Below are 23345 nucleotides of genomic sequence, written 5' to 3'. Positions count from 1 at the left end.
ATTAACATTCTGGCAGAGTTCCAATTCTATAACAGTTTTTTTTTAATAGACGTGTCTGACTTTTTCTTAAAGGCTCCATTGTTTTATCATAAGATGTTTTTCCGTTTTATTTCTGTTACTGTTTTTTTTTTTTTTTTTTTTTACACAAATATTCTCATTTTATTGAGCGATTATTTCACAGATATTCCAGTGCTGAGCTTTATGTACAATAAAACCATATGTTTTAATTATAGTTTACAGTGTGTGAAAATAATTAATGAGGCATAAAAGAAAACGTTTTGTTTTTATTGTTGCATTATTTCTTGTATGTAACACATAGTTAAAGTCATCTTAATAACTACTACTAATTCATAAATACTCTACTGGGAGATAGCTAAACACATCTTGTGAGCAAATGAAAAGAGGCATATATATCTAACCACCAATCACAAGTTAGCTCCTAGTAGTGCACTGCTGCTATTACCTATATTGGTATGATTTTCAACAAAGGATGCCAAGCAAACAAAGTACATTTAATAATAGAAGTCAATTAAAAAGTATCTTAAAAATGCATGTTCTCGAGGCGGAGCGAACTGCCGACCAAGATGGCCGCAATTCACTAAGGCTCTTATAACAGACCGGGTATTATGAGCATTTATTAAGATCTATCCAGCCTGCTAGACAAACAGATGACATTGCTAGATGTTTGAGGGTAACCGGATCACAATGATATCACTTAGGGCTGATATTTGAGGGCATGAGTGGAGAATATCTACAGGGCGCGGTGTTGAGGCCTAACAACAGTGACGCAGCAATAAGAAAACAGCTCAAACACTGATTCCCGTGTACCATACCTCACCTCTAACGTGACGGATTACTCAGATACAGCATCAACTTAACGTACATACCGCTATCTAAGTGGTCACAGTACATGTCAAAGCTCTTAATCACACTCCGGAGGGTCGGGGCTCTGCTCCGGGGTGCATACGGCATTTTCCACGGACCAACCTGCAACGTCTGAAAAATTAACAGAGGAGCGACTATCGATGCTGTTGTGAAACTACTAAACGGCATTCATAGCTGCCCTGTACAATACGTGAGTAAAATACTGTATACTATATCCTTTGCTTAAGGACACACACAAGTAAAAACCGGAGGACATCAGCCTGCTTATATGGCATTGTAGAAGGGACACTATTGCCCACACTGCGATAATTTTGAATTATAACCTGCAGCATTCTGAACTAATTAGAGTGCAGGGAACTCCATGTAGCTCTCTTTACTTAAGGGCTTATTTTTTATAAAACTAAGATACCACTAACTGTGTCACTTTGGAATATAATACAGCAACTCTGCAATTGTTTACCTAAAAGCTCCTATGGTGCAAGATCAGTAATCATATCAGTGATCTGTTCCTAATTTCTGCACCTTGTGCCTAACCTCAGTGACCGCTGGTTTTGATAAGTCTGTCTATTCTCTCCCCTCTGGATTCTCAAGAACACCAGCTTTTATCTGACCATAGCCTTTGTTTTATATCCAAAGAGAAATAAAGTTGATATTACTTGGCTCTTGGGATATTTATATAGAGCATATATCATTCTCTAAGACACCTCACTTAGCCCTACTCCCCCTCCATTTCCCGCTGTTCCACGTATCAGCGGGTCACATCCTCTTCCCCTTCTCCACGATCGCTCTGTGAGAACAAATACCCTGGGGAGTGGGGTACATAAGATCAAGGTCCTCTTTTCAGCTATCACACGGAACCACTGAGCCATCAAGATGTCACAGAGAAGAGTAACAAAAAATGACAAGGTGCAAAAAACACCACAAAAGTCTCAGGAGGTGGTCAATGCCTTTTTCAAACAGGCAGAAAAGAACAAACAAAAACCTGAATCCACGTCTCTACACACTAACACCACAGGGGATAAAGAAGATGGTTCTGATAATTCGAGAAGCACGTCCCCTGTAGCTGATGATATAGGAGATGAAACACCTATAACCTATAGAGCCATGGAAGCCTTAATCGACCAAGTTAAGTCATGCATAAAGAGCAAATGCGCAGAACTGAAAAAGGACATTAATGATTTAGGCAGCAGAGTCGATTAATTGGAAAAGCATGATTATGTGTTCTCCCAAAAAATGGCAGATTTATCCTCCAAGGTAACATATCAGCAACAGCATTTTGTAGACCTAGAGGATAAGCTAGATGACCTCGAAAACCGCACTAGACGCAATAACTTGCGATTTCGAGGGATACCGGAGATGGTACAAAGCAATGAAATCCAAGAGTTTCTACAGGGCCTTTTTATGGAAATGGCAGGTGAAGGAGACACGGAATTGACTAATATCACTCTGGATAGAGCGCACAGGGCCTTGCGCCCAAAGCCAGCTGCAGATTCCCCACCCAGAGATATTATTGTTTGTTTTCAGAATTATCATCACCGAGAGGACATATACAACCTAGCTAGAAAACAACAAGCTGTGATGTACCAAGACAGTCACATACAGATTTTTCAAGACCTGTCTGCAAGAACCTTAAAAAAAAGAAGAGACTTTTCTGCCCTAACTCTTCATCTGAGACAGTTAAAGATCCCGTACAGATGAGGATTTCCCACTTCAGTAATCTCCACAAAGAATGGAAATCGATGTGAATGCCGGTCACTATCTGACATTGACAAGTTCTGTACTACGATGGGCATTCCAATTCCGAGTAAGGATTCTATGCAGCAATCACAAAACCTTCCGCTAGAACGGACTGCTCCAAAACCACAGAGGAGACCTTGGCCAGAGAAGGCGGTCAATCAGCTCAAACGGAGACAGACTAGCCCAATGGATACTGACTCAGTACAGCCAGGATGATCCTGCTGGTTTTTCCTTTTCTTTTTACAGGCACTTTAATTAATGGCAGCTTTTGTCTGTTAAAAATTTTGAGAAGGTAAAGACATACCTTGCATCAGAAGCCATACTGATATATGCAGGGTTTTTGCAGAGACTGAAAAGAAATGCGGCAAGTATACTGAATGCATGTGCTACGTTGTGATTGATGCAGTTTATATTAACCTAAAACCCAGTTATTACAATTAGGTTATGTTTATTGTGCATCCATTAAATGTTTACTATAGTTTTAGATACCTTATAAGTTTTAATATGTTGCTATCACTGAATTATAGCCCTTCCTTTGATATCTAAACATACGGGCTGCTGTGCCTCCGGTCTGCATGGCTCACTCTGTAACGGACACAAGTGACATTTTAGTCCAAATATGTGCTAGACTTGTGCGGTGCAGATCGGGGGCACAGGGTTACTTGTAGTCTACTAAAGAATGGCAAAATAGACTATGGCCTAGATTTGGAGTTTGGCGGTAGCCGTGAAAACCAGCGTTAGAGGCTCCTAACGCTGGTTTTAGGCTACCGCCGGTATTTGGAGTCAGTCAGGAAAGGGTCTAACGCTCACTTTTCAGCCGCGACTTTTCCATACCGCAGATCCCCTTACGTCAATTGTGTATCCTATCTTTTCAATGGGATCTTCCTAACTCCGGTATTTAGAGTCGTGTCTGAAGTGAGCGTTAGAATTCTAACGACAAAACTCCAGCCGCAGAAAAAAGTCAGTAGTTAAGAGCTTTCTGGGCTAACGCCGGTTCATAAAGCTCTTAACTACTGTGCTCTAAAGTACACTAACACCCATAAACTACAAATGTACCCCTAAACCGAGGTCCCCCCACATCGCCGCCACTTGATTACATTTTTTAACCCCTAATCTGCCGACCGCCACCTACGTTATACTTATGTACCCCTAATCTGCTGCCCCTAACACCGCCGACCCCTATATTATATTTATTACCCCCTAACCTGCCCCCCACAATGTCGCCGCCAGCTACCTACAATAATTAACCCCTAATCTGCCGACCGCCACCTACGTTATACTTATATACCCCTAATCTGCTGCCCCTAACACCGTCGACCCCTATATTATATTTATTAACCCCTAATCTGCCCCCCTCAACGTCGCCTCCACCTGCCTACACTTATTAACCCCTAATCTGCCAAGCGGACCGCACCGCTATTATAATAAAGTTATTTTCCCTAATCCGCCTCACTAACCCTATAATAAATAGTATTAACCCCTAATCTGCCCTCCCTAACATCGCCGACACCTAACTTCAAACATTAACCCCTAATCTGCCGACTGGAGCTCACCGCTATTCTAATAAATGTATTAACCCCTAAAGCTAAGTCTAACCCTAACACTAACACCCCCCCTAAGTTAAATATAATTTAAATCTAACTAAATAAATTAACTATTATTAAATAAATTATTCCTATTTAAAGCTAAATACTTACCTGTAAAATAAACCCTAATATAGCTACAATATAAATTATAATTATATTATAGCTATTTTAGGATTTATATTTATTTTACAGGTAACTTTGTATTTATTTTAACCAGGTACAATAGCTATTAAGTAGTTAAGAACTATTTAATAGCTAAAATAGTTAAAATAATTACAAAATTACCTGTAAAATAAATCCTAACCTAAGTTACAATTAAACCTAACACTAGACTATCAATAAATAAATTAAATACAATACCTACAATTATCTACAATTAAACCTAACACTACACTATCAATAAATGAATTAAATACAATATCTACAAATAAATACAATTAAATAAACTAACTAAAGTACAAAAAATAAAAAAGAACTGTTACAAAAAATAAAAAAATATTTACAAACATTAGAAAAATATTACAACAATTTTAAACTAATTACACCTACTCTAAGCCCCCTAATAAAATAACAAAGCCCCCCAAAATAAAAAAATGCCCTACCCTATTCTAAATTACAAAAGTTCAAAGCTCTTTTACCTTACCAGCCCTGAACAAGGCCCTTTGCGGGGCATGCCCCAAGAAATTCAGCTCTTTTGCCTGTAAAAATACACATACAATACCCCCCCCCAACATTACAACCCACCACCCACATACCCCTAATCTAACCCAAACCCCCCTTAAATAAACCTAACACTAAGCCCCCTGAAGATAGAAGATGCCGCTTGGAAGAAGATGGTTGCCGGTCCGGATCTACTCTTCTTCCCGGATAGGATGAAGACTTTGGACCCTCTTCTGGACTTCTTCAGTGGATGTCTAGCCCCCGCTTGGGTTGGATGAAGATACCGGAGCCAGGACGGATCGGTGTGATACCCGGTGAGGTGAAGACAAGGTAGGAAGATCTTCAGGGGCTTAGTGTTAGGTTTATTTAAGGGGGGTTTGGGTTAGATTAGGGGTATGTGGGTGGTGGATTGTAATGTTGGGGGGGGGTATTGTATGTGTTTTTTTACAGGCAAAAGAGCTGAATTTCTTGGGGCATGCCCCGCAAAGGGCCCTGTTCAGGGCTGGTAAGGTAAAAGAGCTTTGAACTTTTTAAATTTAGAATAGGGTAGGGCATTTTTTTTATTTTGGGGGGCTTTGTTATTTTATTAGGGGGCTTAGAGTAGGTGTAATTAGTTTAAAATTGTTGTAATATTTTTCTAATGTTTGTAAATATTTTTTTATTTTTTGTAACTTAGTTCTTTTTTATTTTTTGTACTTTAGTTAGTTTATTTAATTGTATTTATTTGTAGATATTGTATTTAATTTATTTATTGATAGTCTAGTGTTAGGTTTAATTGTAGCTTACGTTAGGATTTATTTTACAGGTAATTTTGTAATTATTTTAACTATTTTAGCTTTTAAATAGTTCTTAACTATTTAATAGCTATTGTACCTGGTTAAAATAAATACAAAGTTACCTGTAAAATAAATATTAATCCTAAAATAGCTATAATATAATTATAATTGATATTGTAGCTATATTAGGATTTATTTTACAGGTAAGAATTTAGCTTTAAGTAGGATTAATTTATTTAATAAGAGTTAATTTATTTCGTTAGATTTAAATTATATTTAAGTTAGGGGGGGTGTTAGTGTTAGGGTTAGACTTAGCTTTAGGGGTTAATACATTTATTAGAATAGCGGTGAACTCCAGTCGGCAGATTAGGGGTTAATGTTTGAAGTTAGGTGTCGGCGATGTTAGGGAGGGCAGATTAGGGGTTAATACTATTTATTATAGGGTTAGTGAGGCGGATTAGGGGTTAATAACTTTATTATAATAGCGGTGCGGTCCGGTCGGCAGATTAGGGGTTAATAAGTGTAGGCAGGTGGAGGCGACATTGTGGGGGGCAGATTAGGGGTTAATAAATATAATATAGGGGTCGGCGATGTTAGGGCAGCAGATTAGGGTACATAGGGATAATGTAAGTAGCGGCGGTTTACGGAGCGGCAGATTAGGGGTTAATAATAATATGCAGGGGTCAGCGATAGCGGGGGCGGCAGATTAGGGGTTAATAAGTGTAAGGTTAGGGGTGTTTAGACTCGGGGTACATGTTAGGGTGTTAGGTGCAGATGTAGGAAGTGTTTCCCCATAGCAAACAATGGGGCTGCGTTAGGAGCTGAACGCGGCTTTTTTGCAGGTGTTTGTTTTTTTTTCAGCTCAAACAGCCCCATTGTTTTCTATGGGGGAATCGTGCACGAGCACATTTTTTGAAGCTGGCCGCTTCCGTAAGCAACTCTGGTATCGAGAGTTGCAGTGCCGTTAAATATGCCTGTACGCTCCCTTTTTGGAGCCTAACGCAGCCATTCTGTGGACTCTCAATACCAGAGTTATTTTAAAGGTGCGGCCAGAAAAAAGCCAGCGTTAGCTACGCGGGTCGTTACCGACAAAACTCTAAATCTAGCCGTTAGTTTGTTATTATGTAGATATTTTCTTTTATTTACGTGTAGATCTCAGCTACTAAAGTAATAGGTACGCTGCCCTAAGCTTCATATTTAATATTCTTATGATGAATGTATGTTTTTCGTAGGGATTTAATAAACTGCAGCAACTGTAGTTGGTAGAATGGGGTTGAGTTCTAAAAATACCTGTCAAAAGTTTAATATAATGTAGAATACCGTTTGTGTCAATAAATGTTGATTAGGAAAGGATCATTACCATTCCTCTGTTATCAAAACCATAAGTCATTGTGCCTCCGGCTTGTTCGGCCCATTCATAATAAGCGTAGATGTTATTTCAGTCTTGTTATATCTAGGACTAGAGCGGGCGGGGCGAACGCACATGGCCACGCCAGGTTTAATATTCCTGTTGACCAATAATATTGGGTAAGATTGTTTTGATAAGTTTGTACTGATTATGTTTAGAAAAATACTAGTTTAACTCAACATAACCTCTTCACTGCTATGCGTGTTCTCTGTTAGAAATGTGGACCTGGAATATACGGGATCCCACATTGTAGTTACAATAAGTTTATTTTATATATGGCTGAATAATACAATAATGACTTATGCAGGTACCCGGTTTGTTAACCTGCCTCACCTGTTAAACGTTTTGCAAGTTTGACAATAATTGCATTTTAGAGCTGTTCCCCACTACCTTTTTGGGTAGTTTAGATTGTTACGACTTACCATATATTGTCTACCAGGTTATATCTTAATCTCTCCCTTCTATTAATCCCTCTTTTCCCTTATCTTTCCCGCTATTCACCCCTATCAGTCATCTCATACTGACAGACCCGTGCCCATCTGTCTATATACAACCCTATAAGAGACATACATGCCCCTTGACTCTAGTCACCTGACCTCAGATTTGGATATGAGTACCTTAACAATAGCAAGTCAAAATGTGAAAGGGTTTCTTTCAGCTGAAAAGCGCTCAATAGCATACTATGATTTCCACAAAAAGAACATTAATATAGTCATGATACAAAATCCCATTTTAGGAAACTAAACGAACCCCAGCTAGCCACAAGGTACTATGACAGACACTTCTTTAGCTCAGGACCAAATAGGAAAAACTGCGTTTGCATATCAATTAAACGGAATGCCTCCTTTGAACTCCTCCAGAAGCACTCAGATAAGGATGGTAGACTTCTGAATTTGGTTGGGCTCTACTATGGTACCCTGATCACTTTAGCCAATGTTTATGCCCCAAATAGGCCCACACCCTTTTTTTATAAGTCAATCATTAATGCAATATTAGATATTTCCAAAGGCCCAGTCATATTAGCGGGTGACTTTAATTTCACCATGCATCCTACTCTGGATAATTCAACTGGGAAATCATATCTTAACAATAAATTGTTGAAAGCTAATTGTGCCGCACTACATTCTATCTCCTTATTTGATACCTGGAGATTAGCACACCCCACACAGAAAGACTATACATTCTTTTCCCACCCCCAGCATTCTTACTCCCGACTAGATTACATAATGTATAATCAGGCGTTCTTAACTAACTTAATACAGTAAAAAATAACACACACACCATGGTCTGATTATAGCATGGTCCTTTCTATTTTTCATTGGTCTACTAGGCCTAAGAACACACTAAATTGGAGATTAAATTATTCTATTCTAACAAACCAAGAAACATTAGAAGAATTGACCAAAGCATCTGATGAGTATTTTCTAATTAATAAACTGGAGGACACATCTGCTGCGAAGAATTGGGATGCATACAAATGCTATATTAGGGGATACCTAATAAAACACACGGCTAAGTTACATAAACTAAGATCGGCTCAATTCTTATCTCTGACGAAAAATGTAAACACAGCAGATAATATACACAAGGCAGACCCGACCTCCACCCAAAAGCTCTTGGAACTCACCCTAGCAAGAGATAGTCTTAACAAATATCTGACCCAGAATGCACATTTGAGAGCTATTACCACTAAAGCCAAATTCTTCGCAGAAAGTAATAAAGCAGGATGCCTTTTGGCTAGGTCACTTAAAAAACAAAGATGCAACTTGTTTTATTAGGTCTATTTCACATCCATCAGGTAGATTAGTCAGTAAAAATGAGGACATTACGGATACCTTTGTATCATATCACTCCAAACTTTATAATCTCAATCTCAACATGCTTCATGAGAAACTCATTAATATAGAAAAATACCTCAACACTTTAGAAACTCTGAAAATTACAGAAGAAGACAGACACACCCTAGATTCACCTATAACGCTCCAAGAAATCATAAATACTATTAAGGCACTCCCAAATGGCAAATCCCCCGGACCAGATGGTCTGACGAAAAATGTAAACACAGCAGATAATATACACAAGGCAGACCCGACCTCCACCCAAAAGCTCTTGGAACTCACCCTAGCAAGAGATAGTCTTAACAAATATCTGACCCAGAATGCACATTTGAGAGCTATTACCACTAAAGCCAAATTCTTCGCAGAAAGTAATAAAGCAGGATGCCTTTTGGCTAGGTCACTTAAAAAACAAAGATGCAACTCGTTTTATTAGGTCTATTTCACATCCATCAGGTAGATTAGTCAGTAAAAATGAGGACATTACGGATACCTTTGTATCATATCACTCCAAACTTTATAATCTCAATCTCAACATGCTTCATGAGAAACTCATTAATATAGAAAAATACCTCAACACTTTAGAAACTCTGAAAATTACAGAAGAAGACAGACACACCCTAGATTCACCTATAACGCTCCAAGAAATCATAAATACTATTAAGGCACTCCCAAATGGCAAATCCCCCGGACCAGATGGTCTAACGGCCACATTTTACCAATTGCTCCAATCCCAATTAGGCTCACCATTGCATATGTTATTTACTTCAATAGATAAAGGCGAGGTTCTTTCTCATTCCCTATTAGAATCCACCATTACAGTAATCCTGAAGGCTGATAAACCGGGCACTCAGGCGAGTAATTATAGACCTATTTTGCTACTAAATATTGACATAAAGATATACGCTAAAATACTGTCAAATCGTCTGAACACCATATTACCGAATATCATACACCCAGATCAAGTGGGTCTCGTCAAATGGAGAGAAGCAAAGGATAATACTATTAGAGTCCTACATTCCCTACAGGCCTCACACGATAATAAGACCCCTCTAACTCTTTTATCGACTGACGCGGAGAAGGCCTTTGACAGGGCCAGCTGGCATTTTATGTGGGGGGCCCTGTCGAAGTTTGGTTTCTCTGAAACCTTTCTGACTAGAATTCAGGCACTATACTCAGGACCACAAGCAAGGGTACGGGTAAATAGGACTATATCACAACCCTTCCCTATAACAAATGGTACTCGCCAGGGCTGCCCGCTGTCACCGTTATTATTTTCTATAACTATTGAGATCTTAGCCATAAAAATCTGAGAAAATATGGACATCCTGGGTATACAATATAACCATATTAACCAAAAATGCTTGTTGTTCACAGACGATGTGATCCTAACTCTCCAATCACCTTCCACTACCCTCCCTGCCTTAATACAGACTTTAGAAGCCTATGGACAGGTATATAACTTCTTCATTAATATGGATAAATCAGGGATATTACTGCTATATACACCTCAGCATGATGTTGATTTTATAAAAAAATCACACTGCATTTCGGATAACTGACAAGCTTAGATATCTCGATTTAACGATCCCAAACAATAGCCAGGACCTCTATCAAGTTAACTATATTAGTCTCCAACGATCGGTGAAAGCCCTTCTTGAGGGCTGGCATAAGCAGGGACATTTGTCCTGGATGGGAAGGATAAACACTGTCAAAATGATGCTAATACCAAAATACCTGTTTCTTTTCCAGACATTGCCAATAGCCCTACCTAACTCATATCTACGTGCTCAGCAGAGAATGATTAATTCATTCATTTGGTCTTACAAAAAACCTAGGGTGTCTCAAAATACTCTCTATCTACATAAAGAGGATGAGGGACTTAATGTCCCGTACCTCTTGAATTACTACAGGGCTGTCCATATGGCTCGGGTGATTTCCTGGTCCCATTCTCATCCGACTGCTTTGTGGGTGCAAGTCAAAGCTCTCTCTTAAAGGTTAAATGTATGAGAGATATTGCATGGCTGGCCAAAAACCATAAACCGCCCTTGGCATATCAAAACAGCTATGTCAAGGCCACTCTTGACGTATGGGACTATGTAATTGCGCACACCACAGGTATTTCAACTCCAGTTTCCCCCCTAACCCCAATTATAGGTAACCAGATTTTCCTACAACATACCTCCTTCACTCACACGAATGTCATTGAACATTTGCATAACCTACCTATTTATGTATTGCTAGACTCAGGGGAGATCAAAGATAGAATATTACTAAATAATGAACTAGGCCCCTTTCACAACTGGTACTTGTACCTACAGATTAGACAGGCACTTAACAACAGTACATATAAACATAATGTTTTAAGACCATTAACGGTTTTTGAACGGATATGTATAAACCCTGAAATCAAGAGAGCACATCTTTCATTAACATATAAAATGCTCAAAGGGTCTTTTCCGGATCAGAGACCTGCATATTTAATAAATTGGAATACAGAAATATTAGAGAACGTTAGTGATGATGACTGGAGGCTTTGCTTCAAGACGTCTCACTCAGCCTCTACTTCATTGCTCATATCTGAAATGAATTACAAAGTACTTGCCCGATGGTACCTGACACCACACCGTCTCAGACATATTTACCCTTCCGCTTCATCTGCCTTGGAGGCGCTGCGGAGGGATAGGTACTATGACACACATCTGGTGGGACTGTCCTCTCATATCTGACTTCTGGACACAACTAGAATACAGCATTAACAAGATTGTAGGCTCACACATATCCCTTAGTCCAGGCCTCATTCTACCCAATCTTATTCCACCACTCCACTGCGCATACCATACAAAGTTGCTTCAATTAATGCTCGCTTGTGCAAAAAGACTTATACCAAGACTGTGGAAAACCCAAGTGATTCCTACATACGCACAGTGGATATCTAAAGTTGAACATATCCTAACTCTTGAAAGACAACACTATTACTATGTGGGAAAACAAGACTTTATTACTCACATGCTCTTTATCTGGGAGCAGGGCCTTTCTGGTTTAGACCATGATATCGACAGATCCACTAACAATTAACTGTTTGACCTCAGTATTTTTTGTTTGACTACTCTACTGTAATGGCCTTCCCCTTGGAATAGGGTGACTAAGGTCATACTCTTGATTATTTTCTTCTAGATATAGATGAGAACAATACAGAGTTCTGTAACTCTGTCTTTCTTATTCCCCCCTTCCACCCTCTTTCCTTTCCCTCTTTCCTCTCCTTTACTTTATTACAATGTACTTAGACAATATATCTGGGAATTAGCTACTTCTTAAAAATGTTAAAATGATTGGGATGGTTCGAAACATACAAATTATTATATTTTTTGTTATTTCCTTTGTCTTTTATGTCAAATTTGAATTTTGGATGTAATGATGTGAAAAATTGTAAACCCAATAAAAAATGTATTGAATCAAAAATGCATGTTCTCTCTAAATTACCATAAATGTTTAATTTTCACTTTTACATCCTGTTATACACATCAGTAAACCAATAGCAAGAAGCATACATTTGCAGCCACCAATCAGCAGCTAGTTCCCAGCTCCTGAGCCTACCTAGGTATCCTTGTCAACAAAGGATAAGAAGAGAACAAAGCAAATTAAATAATAGAAGTAAATTGGAAAGTTGTTTAAAATCGTTTGAATCATGAAAGAAAAAATCTGGGTTTCATGTCCCTTTAAGGTCAAGATTTTTAACTTTATTCTTAAAGCTAAGGGACGCCAATGGAGGGACTGGCAGAGAGATGCACCAGATGTGGAATGATGTTTAAGGAATGTCAGTATAATTAATCTTTAAAGTAAACCACCAATAAAAATGTATATACCAAAACAATAAAATGAATGTAAATTCCTAAATTCTTTATATTAGTTAAAATTTATAGACACATTGAAATATATTTGTAGAAAACCAGATATGAATCAAAACTATACACGTTTAAACTGTTATAAAGAATTTAGGAATTTACATTAATTTTATTGTTTTGGTATATGCAATTCCTAAATTCTTTATATTAGTTAAAATTTATAGACACGTTGAAATATATTTGTAGAAAACCAGATATGAATAAAAACTATACACGTTTAAACTGTTATAAAGAATTTAGGAATTTACATTAATTTTATGGTTTTAATGTTTTGGTATATGCATTTTTATTGGGGGTTTACTTTAAAGAATAATTATTAAATATATTGTATTATAACCCAGCCATATACTGACATATTTTTTGGAGGCACACTGCTTGAGGTATTATTAATATTTATCACATTTATATGATATATTTGTAGTAAATAGAAATTATTATTGGAAAAAAAATAAGTTTTTTTTAAAAGTTAAAATATAAATTTTTCATATTTCAAAATTTATATTAATATTTTTGAAATATATATATATATTTTTTCTTCTCTTTTTATTGGTCAAAATTGTGTTAGTGTTTTAATTTAACTAAATACAAAGCCAATATAATAATGTCTATAACCAGAGGTGAATCTTTGGAATCTGTACATAGGGCTAGATTTATCAAGCCCCTACAGCAGCCCTATGGCAGCAAGTTTTCACAAGAACTTGCTCGCCGTGATTTATCACCAGACCGCTGCTTCCCTAAGCTCTTCGCCCCCTCTAAACTGGCGAAATTCAATCTCCTCAGTCGAGTACATAGGGCTAGATTTATCAAGACATAATCTGTACATAGGGCTAGATTTATCAAGCCCCTACAGCAGCCCTATGGCAGCAAGTTCTCACAAGAACTTGCTCGCCGTGATTTATCAAGCAGCGGTCACCAGATCGCTGCTTCCCTAAGCTCTTCGCCCCCTCTAAACTGGCGAAATTCAATCTCCTCGGTCGAGTCCGATCGAGGAGATTGACAGCTCCTGCCCACGCGTGATTGGCTGTGCGCGGGCAGGGGGCGGGATTGCACGCGAGTGCAAAATTGCGCTTGTGTGCAATGGCGAATACCTGCGGGTAATTTCGCCCCGCCACAGGCGAGCTGAGGCATACAGGGGTGCGTATACGCACCCCTGTACGCCTCAGCTATAATAAATCTAGCCCTTAGTGTTGAAATTTGTCCCCTGAAAATACCCCTCACTAAAGGCAATGTTCTTAAGATGGACATTATAGGCCACATTAAAACGAGGTTTAATATTGCGGGTGAATTAAATGATTATATGGATATGCTTGAAATTAAGAGAGAGAGATGGAGAGGGCGCCACATAGCGTAATATTGTTTCAGAAAGAGATAATACAAAAAACAGAGAGGTAATGTGCTTACCAATGACTGTGGTACTGTGCTGTGACCAGTACTATCTCGCCTGCTAGCACTTTAATCAGTGGCTAGTACACTGTTGGATAAGATCCTTCCCGGGGCTTTTCCTTGGGATAAAGAATTGTGCTGTGAGCGTTTCTTGGTTCAGCAACTTCACTGTTTTGCTCAAATAGGTTTCGATTCAAGAGAGATACACAACTTCCAAAGTTTAAAAGAATTTTAAAAAGGCTTTATTATAACGCGTTTCTCGACCACCAAGGGTCGTTTCTTCAGATATCAAAGCGAACATTTTTTATTCGCTTTGATATCTGAAGAAACGACCCTTGGTGGTCGAGAAACGCGTTATAATAAAGCCTTTTTAAAATTCTTTTAAACTTTGGAAGTTGTGTATCTCTCTTGAATCGAAACCTATTTGAGCAAAACAGTGAAGTTGCTGAACCAAGAAACGCTCACAGCACAATTCTTTATCCCAAGGAAAAGCCCCGGGAAGGATCTTATCCAACAGTGTACTAGCCACTGATTAAAGTGCTAGCAGGCGAGATAGTACTGGTCACAGCACAGTACCACAGTCATTGGTAAGCACATTACCTCTCTGTTTTTTGTATTATCTCTTTCTGAAACAATATTACGCTATGTGGCGCCCTCTCCATCTCTCTCTCTAAAACAGTTTCAGCCCTGCTCTCTGGGAACAAGAGGAGCTGCCTGCACAGAAACACAGAAGAACACCGTACGCATACGGACTGTTATTACAACTTTTTCCTGAGCCGTCGGCCGAGTAAGAATACTCGACAAAGACGGAGTAACTATTTGTGGGAACATTATATGTTTGGGATCACAGATCAATTCGTATTGCTTGTCTTATTTGTTCTGAATAGCGCGCCTTCCCATCTCCTTGTGAGATACTATACCATGCTTGAAATTAAGGCTAAAAATATTGCTATTGATGATGAAAGGTGGAATGAAAAAAGTGAATTATTCCAAGAATTATTAAAAATTAATCAATGCAAAAATCTCCAAAAGCGAGACAAACTAATACTAAAATCTTGGCCCCTTGTAATATGCATTATTGACGAAATGTCGCTTTACCTCATAGAGAAAGAATTGCAAATACAGGGGCTAGAAAATAGTATTCGCTCCTCACGCAGATGCGAAGAGAATTTAAATATAGCCGAAAATAAAATTGATGAGTTTGCCCAAGACATAGCCGCCTTAGATAAGCATAACTTAAAGTTACTAGCAAAAATACAAAAGTTAAATAAACAGCTCGCACAAAGCCAGAGAGAAATAAGTGGTTTAAAAAGGTTGTATCGCCATAATGAAAACCTCTCTATTAGCAGTGAAAATAATGCAGATAATTCTAACTCTCTTAGAGAATACATCAGGGATGAAATGCAGAAATTTAGGGAAGAATTTAGACAAAGGACCCCTGTTGAGTCAGAAGTAAATTTCTGAAATAGACAGTCACGTCATGATATAAATTCAGGGAGCTGCTATAAGGGGGAGGGAAGCTCTAGTAGTGAGTCAGAGGGCGGAGCTAGCTACCCAAAAAGCCCACGTAAAAAAAATGTACGTAGGGGGTCTCCCCATAGTAAAAGGGAAAATAGGGAACACTCCAACCCCAAAAATAAGGCTCCTAGGAAATCCCAAGATACATCTAATAAGGTATATGACACCCCTAAAATAATTACTTTCTTAAAGGATGCAGTACCAATTCTATAATTGACCACTTAGAGACCTTTGAAAATGCTTTATCCATTATGAATGTTAAAAATGTTAAAAGTGAGCAGTCAAAAATTGACTTTCTGCCCTGGGTATTTGAAGGTAAATATCACAAGTTCTTTTCTTCACTAAAGGATATGAATATTCATTCCTGGAATGAGACAAAACGGCAGTGCAGAAAAGAATTTGGGCAATATTGCACTAAAATTGCAGCAAAAATAGCTGTATATGGTTTAAAATGTAGTGCAAACCAAAGCCCTATAGAATTCCTTTCTGTACTGAAAAATGCGTACAGTATGGCTGAAGATTATCCCCTATTTGAATGCCCAGAATTTGTAAATTTATTCTTCGAAGCATTACCCGCGCTCATCAAAGTTAATCTAGCTAGAGATTTTGATGAGCAGTGCTCATTGGACTGGCTGATCAAAGAGAGTACAAAGATATACTCTATTCAGCAGTCTGGTGAACAGGGGGTTAAAAGGGATCCAAAATCCAGTCCCAAAATTGTGGCAGAAACTAGGATGTCACCTAGCCCCTCAATTTGGAGTCTAAAAAGAAAACCTATGTGGAGGTGGCCCGAGAAAACAGGCCATCCCCACAAAGTTTTAACTCTGCCCCTTCCCCAACACAGGCTGAGGTGCAGAGAGATTATACCCAAAATGGGGGGCATACCCAGGTAAATAATTATCCCCAAAGAAATGAACGCCCACAAAATAATTGGTATCCCCGCAAAGGTAGATACAATAAATGGTGAAAATACTCTCATGGTAACCAGACACCCCAAGTAAATAGTGCTCCCCAAAATACTATCGCTGAACAAGTTGAATCCCAAAGACAACTACGTCAAAATAGGAGAAATAGCTATGATTCTGAGGGATCCCAAGGATCTAGGAATCAATACCCTGGGACATCAAAAAATCGGTCCATGGGTAATGATAGCATGTCCATTCAAGTGGGCCAACTCAGCACACAAGTTAGTCAGTTATGTACACTGTTTACTAATATGAGTCAAGCTTTTACGGCTCAGCAACCTAATAATTCTTTTTTAGGGGTACAGCCAGTGGCCAGCTGTGGGCCACAGGCACAGTCATAAATACTGCAGTATTGCCTAAAGAAGGGGGGAGAGATATACCAAATAAAATTCTAAACGTGAAAAATGGTACTAATCATATTCTCTCCCTACAGACCGGAAACAGACGATTTAGCTGTTATGACAAGCAACCTCAGCCGGGAAAATTTAACATATCTCTTCCTTTGCAGTATTTTCTTAACCTTATTTCCACAGATGCAGTACACAAGAACCCAGTCGACCCTGTTATAGAGGGGACCGGTAAGAATAAAGTTTCTTCTGCATCAGGTAACACGGCGGATTCAGGTAACACGTGGCGAAGCCCACAAGTGTGTAATCATGCCAATTTTATGTGCGAAATGGTAGAAACTGCAGGGAGATATTATGTATTAGCTGAGCTGCAAGATTCAGTCTCCAACCCTATCATGGGATTAATTGATACTGGGTCTCAGGCAACTATTTTATCCCACAGGTACTACACACAGCTAAATGAGCTAACACCCCACAAACCTAAAATAAAAGAATTTGATGGTTCACTAATATGTGTTGGGGTGACTCCCTAAAAGTCTATGGTATGGCATGGTTAAAATTTAAAATGGGGAACAGGGTCATAAGATACCCTGTCATTATAGTGGATCTGCCAACTGATCGTTTAATTATTGGTAGTGATCTCCTGAAGCAATTAAGCACCATAATTGATTGCATAAATAATGTAATTTGGTCACAAGTAAAAAGGCCAAACAATTATGAGCAATCTGATATATCTCACAACCGACATAACTGTCATGTGGTGGAAGAGAAGCCAGATGCTGTGGAGATTCATTTCAGGAATGTCTCTGTACCTGTAATCACTATTTTACAAATAGATGATCAGACTCCTTTAAGTGGCTCTGATGGTAATACTTTTAAAATTTCACCTGGAAAGATAGCGAATATTTCTTTAGACGGCGATATATTAACCATATCTCTCCACAAGGGGGATCATAAAATCCCTAACGGGGGAGGCCACACTCAATACCTCGCAGGAATTAAGAGATTTAAAGAGAATCTATTTATCCCTATGCAAGTGCATGACCTTGGGAAAACCAAGTATACCAAATTAATTTTAAAACAGGAAGCTAGCTGTATAAGCGAAGGCTTATTAGCGCAGATAGCTGAACCTAAAGTGATTAAATATCTTTCTCCTCAAGACCACTGTGTCCATGGCCTGGATGACAGGTTTGAAAGCTATAACATCTCAGCTAAGAGCTTATTATCTATATCTATAGGTAATAAATCAGTGAAGCACCTGTTTTTAGTTTTAAATACTCCCCATAATCAAATACACATTAGCAATGATCTCTTACATAGATATGTCATACAAATAGATTTGATTAACTCTTGCCTCTGGTGCAGGTTAAAGGGGGACCCTGAAATATTTCAGGATGAAAATGCAGCCCTGAAATCAAACCAGCAAATGCCATATGCTGTAAACATGCAGGTGTCTAATGATATTGTGATTCCAGCTGGGGCTGATAAATTTCTTTTACTCTTACAGGTAAAAAGAGGTCAGAAATTAAAAACTTCTGAAACACTAATTTGCCTCTCCCATAGAAAACAAAATATGGGTATAACAATGGCCCATACTCCTTTGGTAAATATTGGAACTATTATTATTTTTATTATCGTTAATTGTAGAGCGCAAACAGATTCTGCAGCGCTATAAACAAATGCGGAGTACAACAAAACAATTATAGGGATCAAATGGGTAGAGGGCCCTGCCAAGAGTTGCACTGTTGTAGTCAGCTCTTAAGAAGGTGGTCTACAAACAGCTGGACTCTTAGGCTTACATGTTAAGGGGGTTCACGGATAGCAATGGAGGAGAGGAACTGGTATAAAGAAAGGTTAGCATAGGTTGTATGCATCCCTGAACAGTAGAGTCTTTAGGGAGCACTTGAAGCTTTTAAAACTAGAAGAGAGTCTTGTGGAGTGAGGCAGAGAGTTCCACAAGATGGGAGCCAGTCTGGAGAAGTCCTGTAAACGGGAGTGTGATGAGGTGACAAGAGAGGACGAGAGTAGGAGGTCATGAGCAGAGCGATGGGGACAGGAGGGAGAGTATCTGGAGACAAGGTCTGAGATATAGGGGGGAGCAGTGCAGTTGAGGGCTTTGTATGTCAGAATGAGAATTTTGTGTTTGATCCTAGAGGCAAGAGGAAGCCAGTGAAGGGATTGGCAGAGAGGTACAGCAGATGAAGAGCGACGTGTAAGGAAGATGAGTCTGACAGAGGCATTTATTATGGATTGTAAAGGAGCTAGGCAGCAGGTGGGGAGACCAGAGAGGACAAAGTTGCAGTAATCGAGGCGGGAAAGATTGAAAGAGTGGATTAAAATCTTAGTTGTGTCTTTTGTAAGGAAGTGTCTAATTTTAGAGATGTTTTTAAGGTGGAAGCGGCAGGCTTTAGCAAAGGACTGAATGAGTGAAAGAAAGATCTGAGTCAAATGTGACCCCGAGACATCGGGCATGCGGGGTAGGGGTAATGATGGAGTTGTCGACAGTTATAGAGAGATTGGGGGTGGAGAGTTTTGAAGAAGGGGGGAAAATAAGGAGCTCAGTTTTGGAGAGATTTTTCTTGAGGTAGTGAGAGGACATCCAGTTAGAGATGTCAGAAAGACAGTTAGTGACACGGGTTAGCAAGGAAGGAGATAGGTCTGGTGCAGAGAAGTAGATTTGGGTGTCATCGGCATACAAATGATATTGTAAACCATGGGACTTTATTAGGGAACCTAGTGATGAAGTGTAGATTGAGAAGAAAAGGGGACCGAGTACAGAGCCTTGTGGTACTCCGACAGAAAGTGGTGACAGGGCAGAGGAGGCCCCAGAGAAGGCTACACTAAAGGTACGGTTTGACAGATAGGAAGAGATTCCAATACATGTTATTGTGCATAACATGACCCTACAGGATATAACTTTATCCAAGGGATCTACCATAGGATATGCGCTGGAATCAAATTATTACACTTTTGGATTCCAGAATAATATAATTGGGCTAATACCTGAAGAATAGTTAACTGAAGAACAATTAGTAGAACAATCCTTTGCATCTATGCCAGGGGGTCTATTTACTATTCAGTCTATTTATACCTTCAGCTCAGAGGAAGGCATCTGTAAAATTGAAGAAGCCTCCCTGGTGTTTGATCAGCCGATCAAACAGCAAGAATACCCCAATATCCAGAGTCATGGGGGCAATGTAAATTATAATCAAGGGGCTCTCACCTCTAGATTGGAAGAAGCCTATGAAATAGGACAGCCTGAAATTTTCCCAGGATTTCAGCAAATAGTCGAAGTGCAAATATCTTTACCCAATGGCTGTTCCAGTGATGATGAACACCAACAGCTACGAGAGCTCCTGATGGAGTACAAGGATATTTTTGCTAGGGATTCTTATGACTGTGGGGCTACAGACTTGCACATTGCAAGAATCCAAACAGATCCCAATGCACCACCTGTTTTTGTTAAACAATACAGACTTCCTTTAGCCTCATATGATTCTCTTACAGAAATCATAAGGAACTTTGAAGAAAGGGGTATTATCCGACAGATGCACAGCTCTTATAACAATCCTATTCTAGGTGTTCTTAAGCCCAATGGAAAATGGCATTTGTGTGCTGACTTAACACAGCTAAACAAACAAGTGTACATGTCTGGCTGGCCTGTGCCATATATTGACCAGTGCCTAGCGCAGTTGCAGGGATCCAAAATATTCACTGCCATTGATTGTGCACAGGGATATTGGACCATAAAGGTACATAAGGAGGACCAGTATAAGCTGGCATTCTATTTCCAAAAGGTCCAGTATGCATTCCAGAGACTTCCATTTGGATACATAAATTCAGGACATGAATTTGCTGTGTTCATGCATAAGGCTATGCCTGATGCACTGGAAAGGGGGACCTTATCATATGTTGATGATGTTTTAATCAAAAGCACAGACTTTGAAAAACACATCACAGAGCTTAAACACATCTTCAGCCAACTTTAAAGGGCAGGTGTCAAATTATCACTAGAAAAAGCTCAATGGTGCCGCACTCGTGTAAGCTTCTTGGGACATGAAGTTACGTCTGAAGGGCTAAATCCTCAGAAGAAAAAGGTGGAAGCTATAGTAAATTCTAAAAACCCAACTAACTTAAAGGAATTGAGATCATTCCTGAGTATGATGAATTATTCTCGCAAATTCATTGATAATTATGCAGGATTAGCTAAACCACTTCTACTTCTTCTAAAGAAGGATGTGAAATTGCACTGGAGTGAGTCTCAAGAGACAGCCATCAAGGAGCTGAAGAAAAGACTCACTCAAGCACCTTGCTTAGCGTACCCTGTAGGGGGTAAACCTTTCTACTTAGAGACAGGTTACACAGATATAAGCATAAGTGCTGTTTTATACCAAAAGCATGATAATTTAGGCAAAGTTATTGCTTATGTGAGCAAAACTCTATCCCTAACATAGTAACATACATAGTAGATAAGGTTGAAAAAAGACTGAAGTCCATCGAGTTCAACCTATACAAATCTAAAATACTTACAAAAAGCTCCAGTTAAGCTTAAATAACCCCATTAAAATGTGACCCATTTAATACTAGCAATCATATCCATGAATTTTGTTTATATACAGAAATTTATCCAGACTATTTTTAAATGTATCTATGGTATTGGCATTCACTACCTCCTTTGGTAATGAGTTCCACAATTTTATTGCTCTTACAGTGAAAAAACGTTTCCGTTGCAGGAGATTAAATCTCCTTTCCTCCAACCTTAAATTATGACCTCTTGTCAGAACCAATTTTCTTGGAATAAAAAGAGCTTCTGCCATCTCTGTATATGGGCCTTGAATATATTTATATAAAGTAATCATGTCACCTCTCAAGCGCCTTTTTTCTAAAGAGAACAGACCCAGTTTGGCTAGCCTCTCCTCATAGGTTAATTTCTCCAATCCCCTAATTAGCTTTGTGGCCCTTCTCTGAACTTTTTCTAGTTCTGCAATATCTTTTTTAGCAATCGGTCCCCAGAACTGCACTCCAAACTCAAGGTGAGGTCTTACCAGGGCTTTATATAATGACAGAATTATGCTTTCCTCCCTTGAATCAATGCCTCTTTTAATACATGCTAGTATCTTATTAGCCTTTGAAGCCGCTGCCCTGCATTGTGCACTCATCTTTAGCTTGTTATCTATTACTACTCCCAAATCCCTTTCCTCCTGTGTTTGGCTAAGTCTTGTCCCATTTAAAAAATACATAGCCTGCTTATTTTTACTTCCAAAATGTAGAACCTTACATTTTTCCGTATTAAATCTCATTTTCCATTCACTTGCCCATAGTTCTAATTTTAGCAAATCCCTTTGCAAAGAGAGTTCATCCTGCTCTGACCTAATGACCTTACTTAACTTAGTATCATCTGCAAAAATAGAGATGTCGCTATTTAATCCTTGCTCCAAGTCATTTATAAAAATATTAAAAAGAACAGGGCCCAGTACTGATCCCTGGGGGACGCCACTGATTACCTTTGTCCAATCTGAGTATGATCCATTTACTGCTACTCGTTGCTCCCTATCTTTTATCCAGTTATTTATCCATGAGCTAACATTTTCAGCTATTCCCAGTCCCTTAATTTTGTGCATTAATCTCTCATGTGGCACTGTATCAAATGCCTTTGCAAAATCTAAGTATATCACATCAACTGATTCCCCTTTATCTATATTTTTACTTACTTCCTCGTAGAATCTAATTAGATTAGTTTGACATGATCTATTTCTCCTAAAGCCATGCTGATTAGAACTCATAATCTTGTTTACACGAATATGCTCATCAATATAATCCCTTATAATCCCTTCAAATATCTTCCCCACTATTGATGTCAGACTAACTGGTCTATAGCTTCCTGGATCATCCCTGCTTCCCTTTTTGAAGAGTGGCACCACATCAGCTTTACGCCAATCCTGGGGTACCATGCCTGAGGATAATGAGTCTTGAAAAATTAAGAGTAAAGGTTTGTCTATAACAGTGCTAAGTTCCCTTAACACCCTTGGGTGTATTCCATCTGGGCCTGGAGTTTTATTTACCTTAATATTTTTTAGTTTTTTCCTGATATCCTCTAAACAAAACCCAGTTAGTGGTATGGACTGGCATGTTCTATTCTGTTCCAAAGTATCATTCAATGGTTCCTCTCTTGTGTATACTGAAGAAAAAAACTGGTTTAGTACCTCAGCCTTCTCCCTGTCATTATTTATCATGCTACCCTCCACACATTTTAATGTACCTATATTATCCTTCTTAGATTTTTTGCTATTTATGTACTTAAAGAACCTTTTAGGGTTAGACTTAGAATCCTTGGCAATTA

This window comes from Bombina bombina, chromosome 4 (assembly GCF_027579735.1).
Source record: "Bombina bombina isolate aBomBom1 chromosome 4, aBomBom1.pri, whole genome shotgun sequence".
NCBI classification, from domain to species: Eukaryota; Metazoa; Chordata; class Amphibia; order Anura; family Bombinatoridae; genus Bombina; species Bombina bombina.
Note: the sequence above shows the minus strand (reverse complement) of the source record.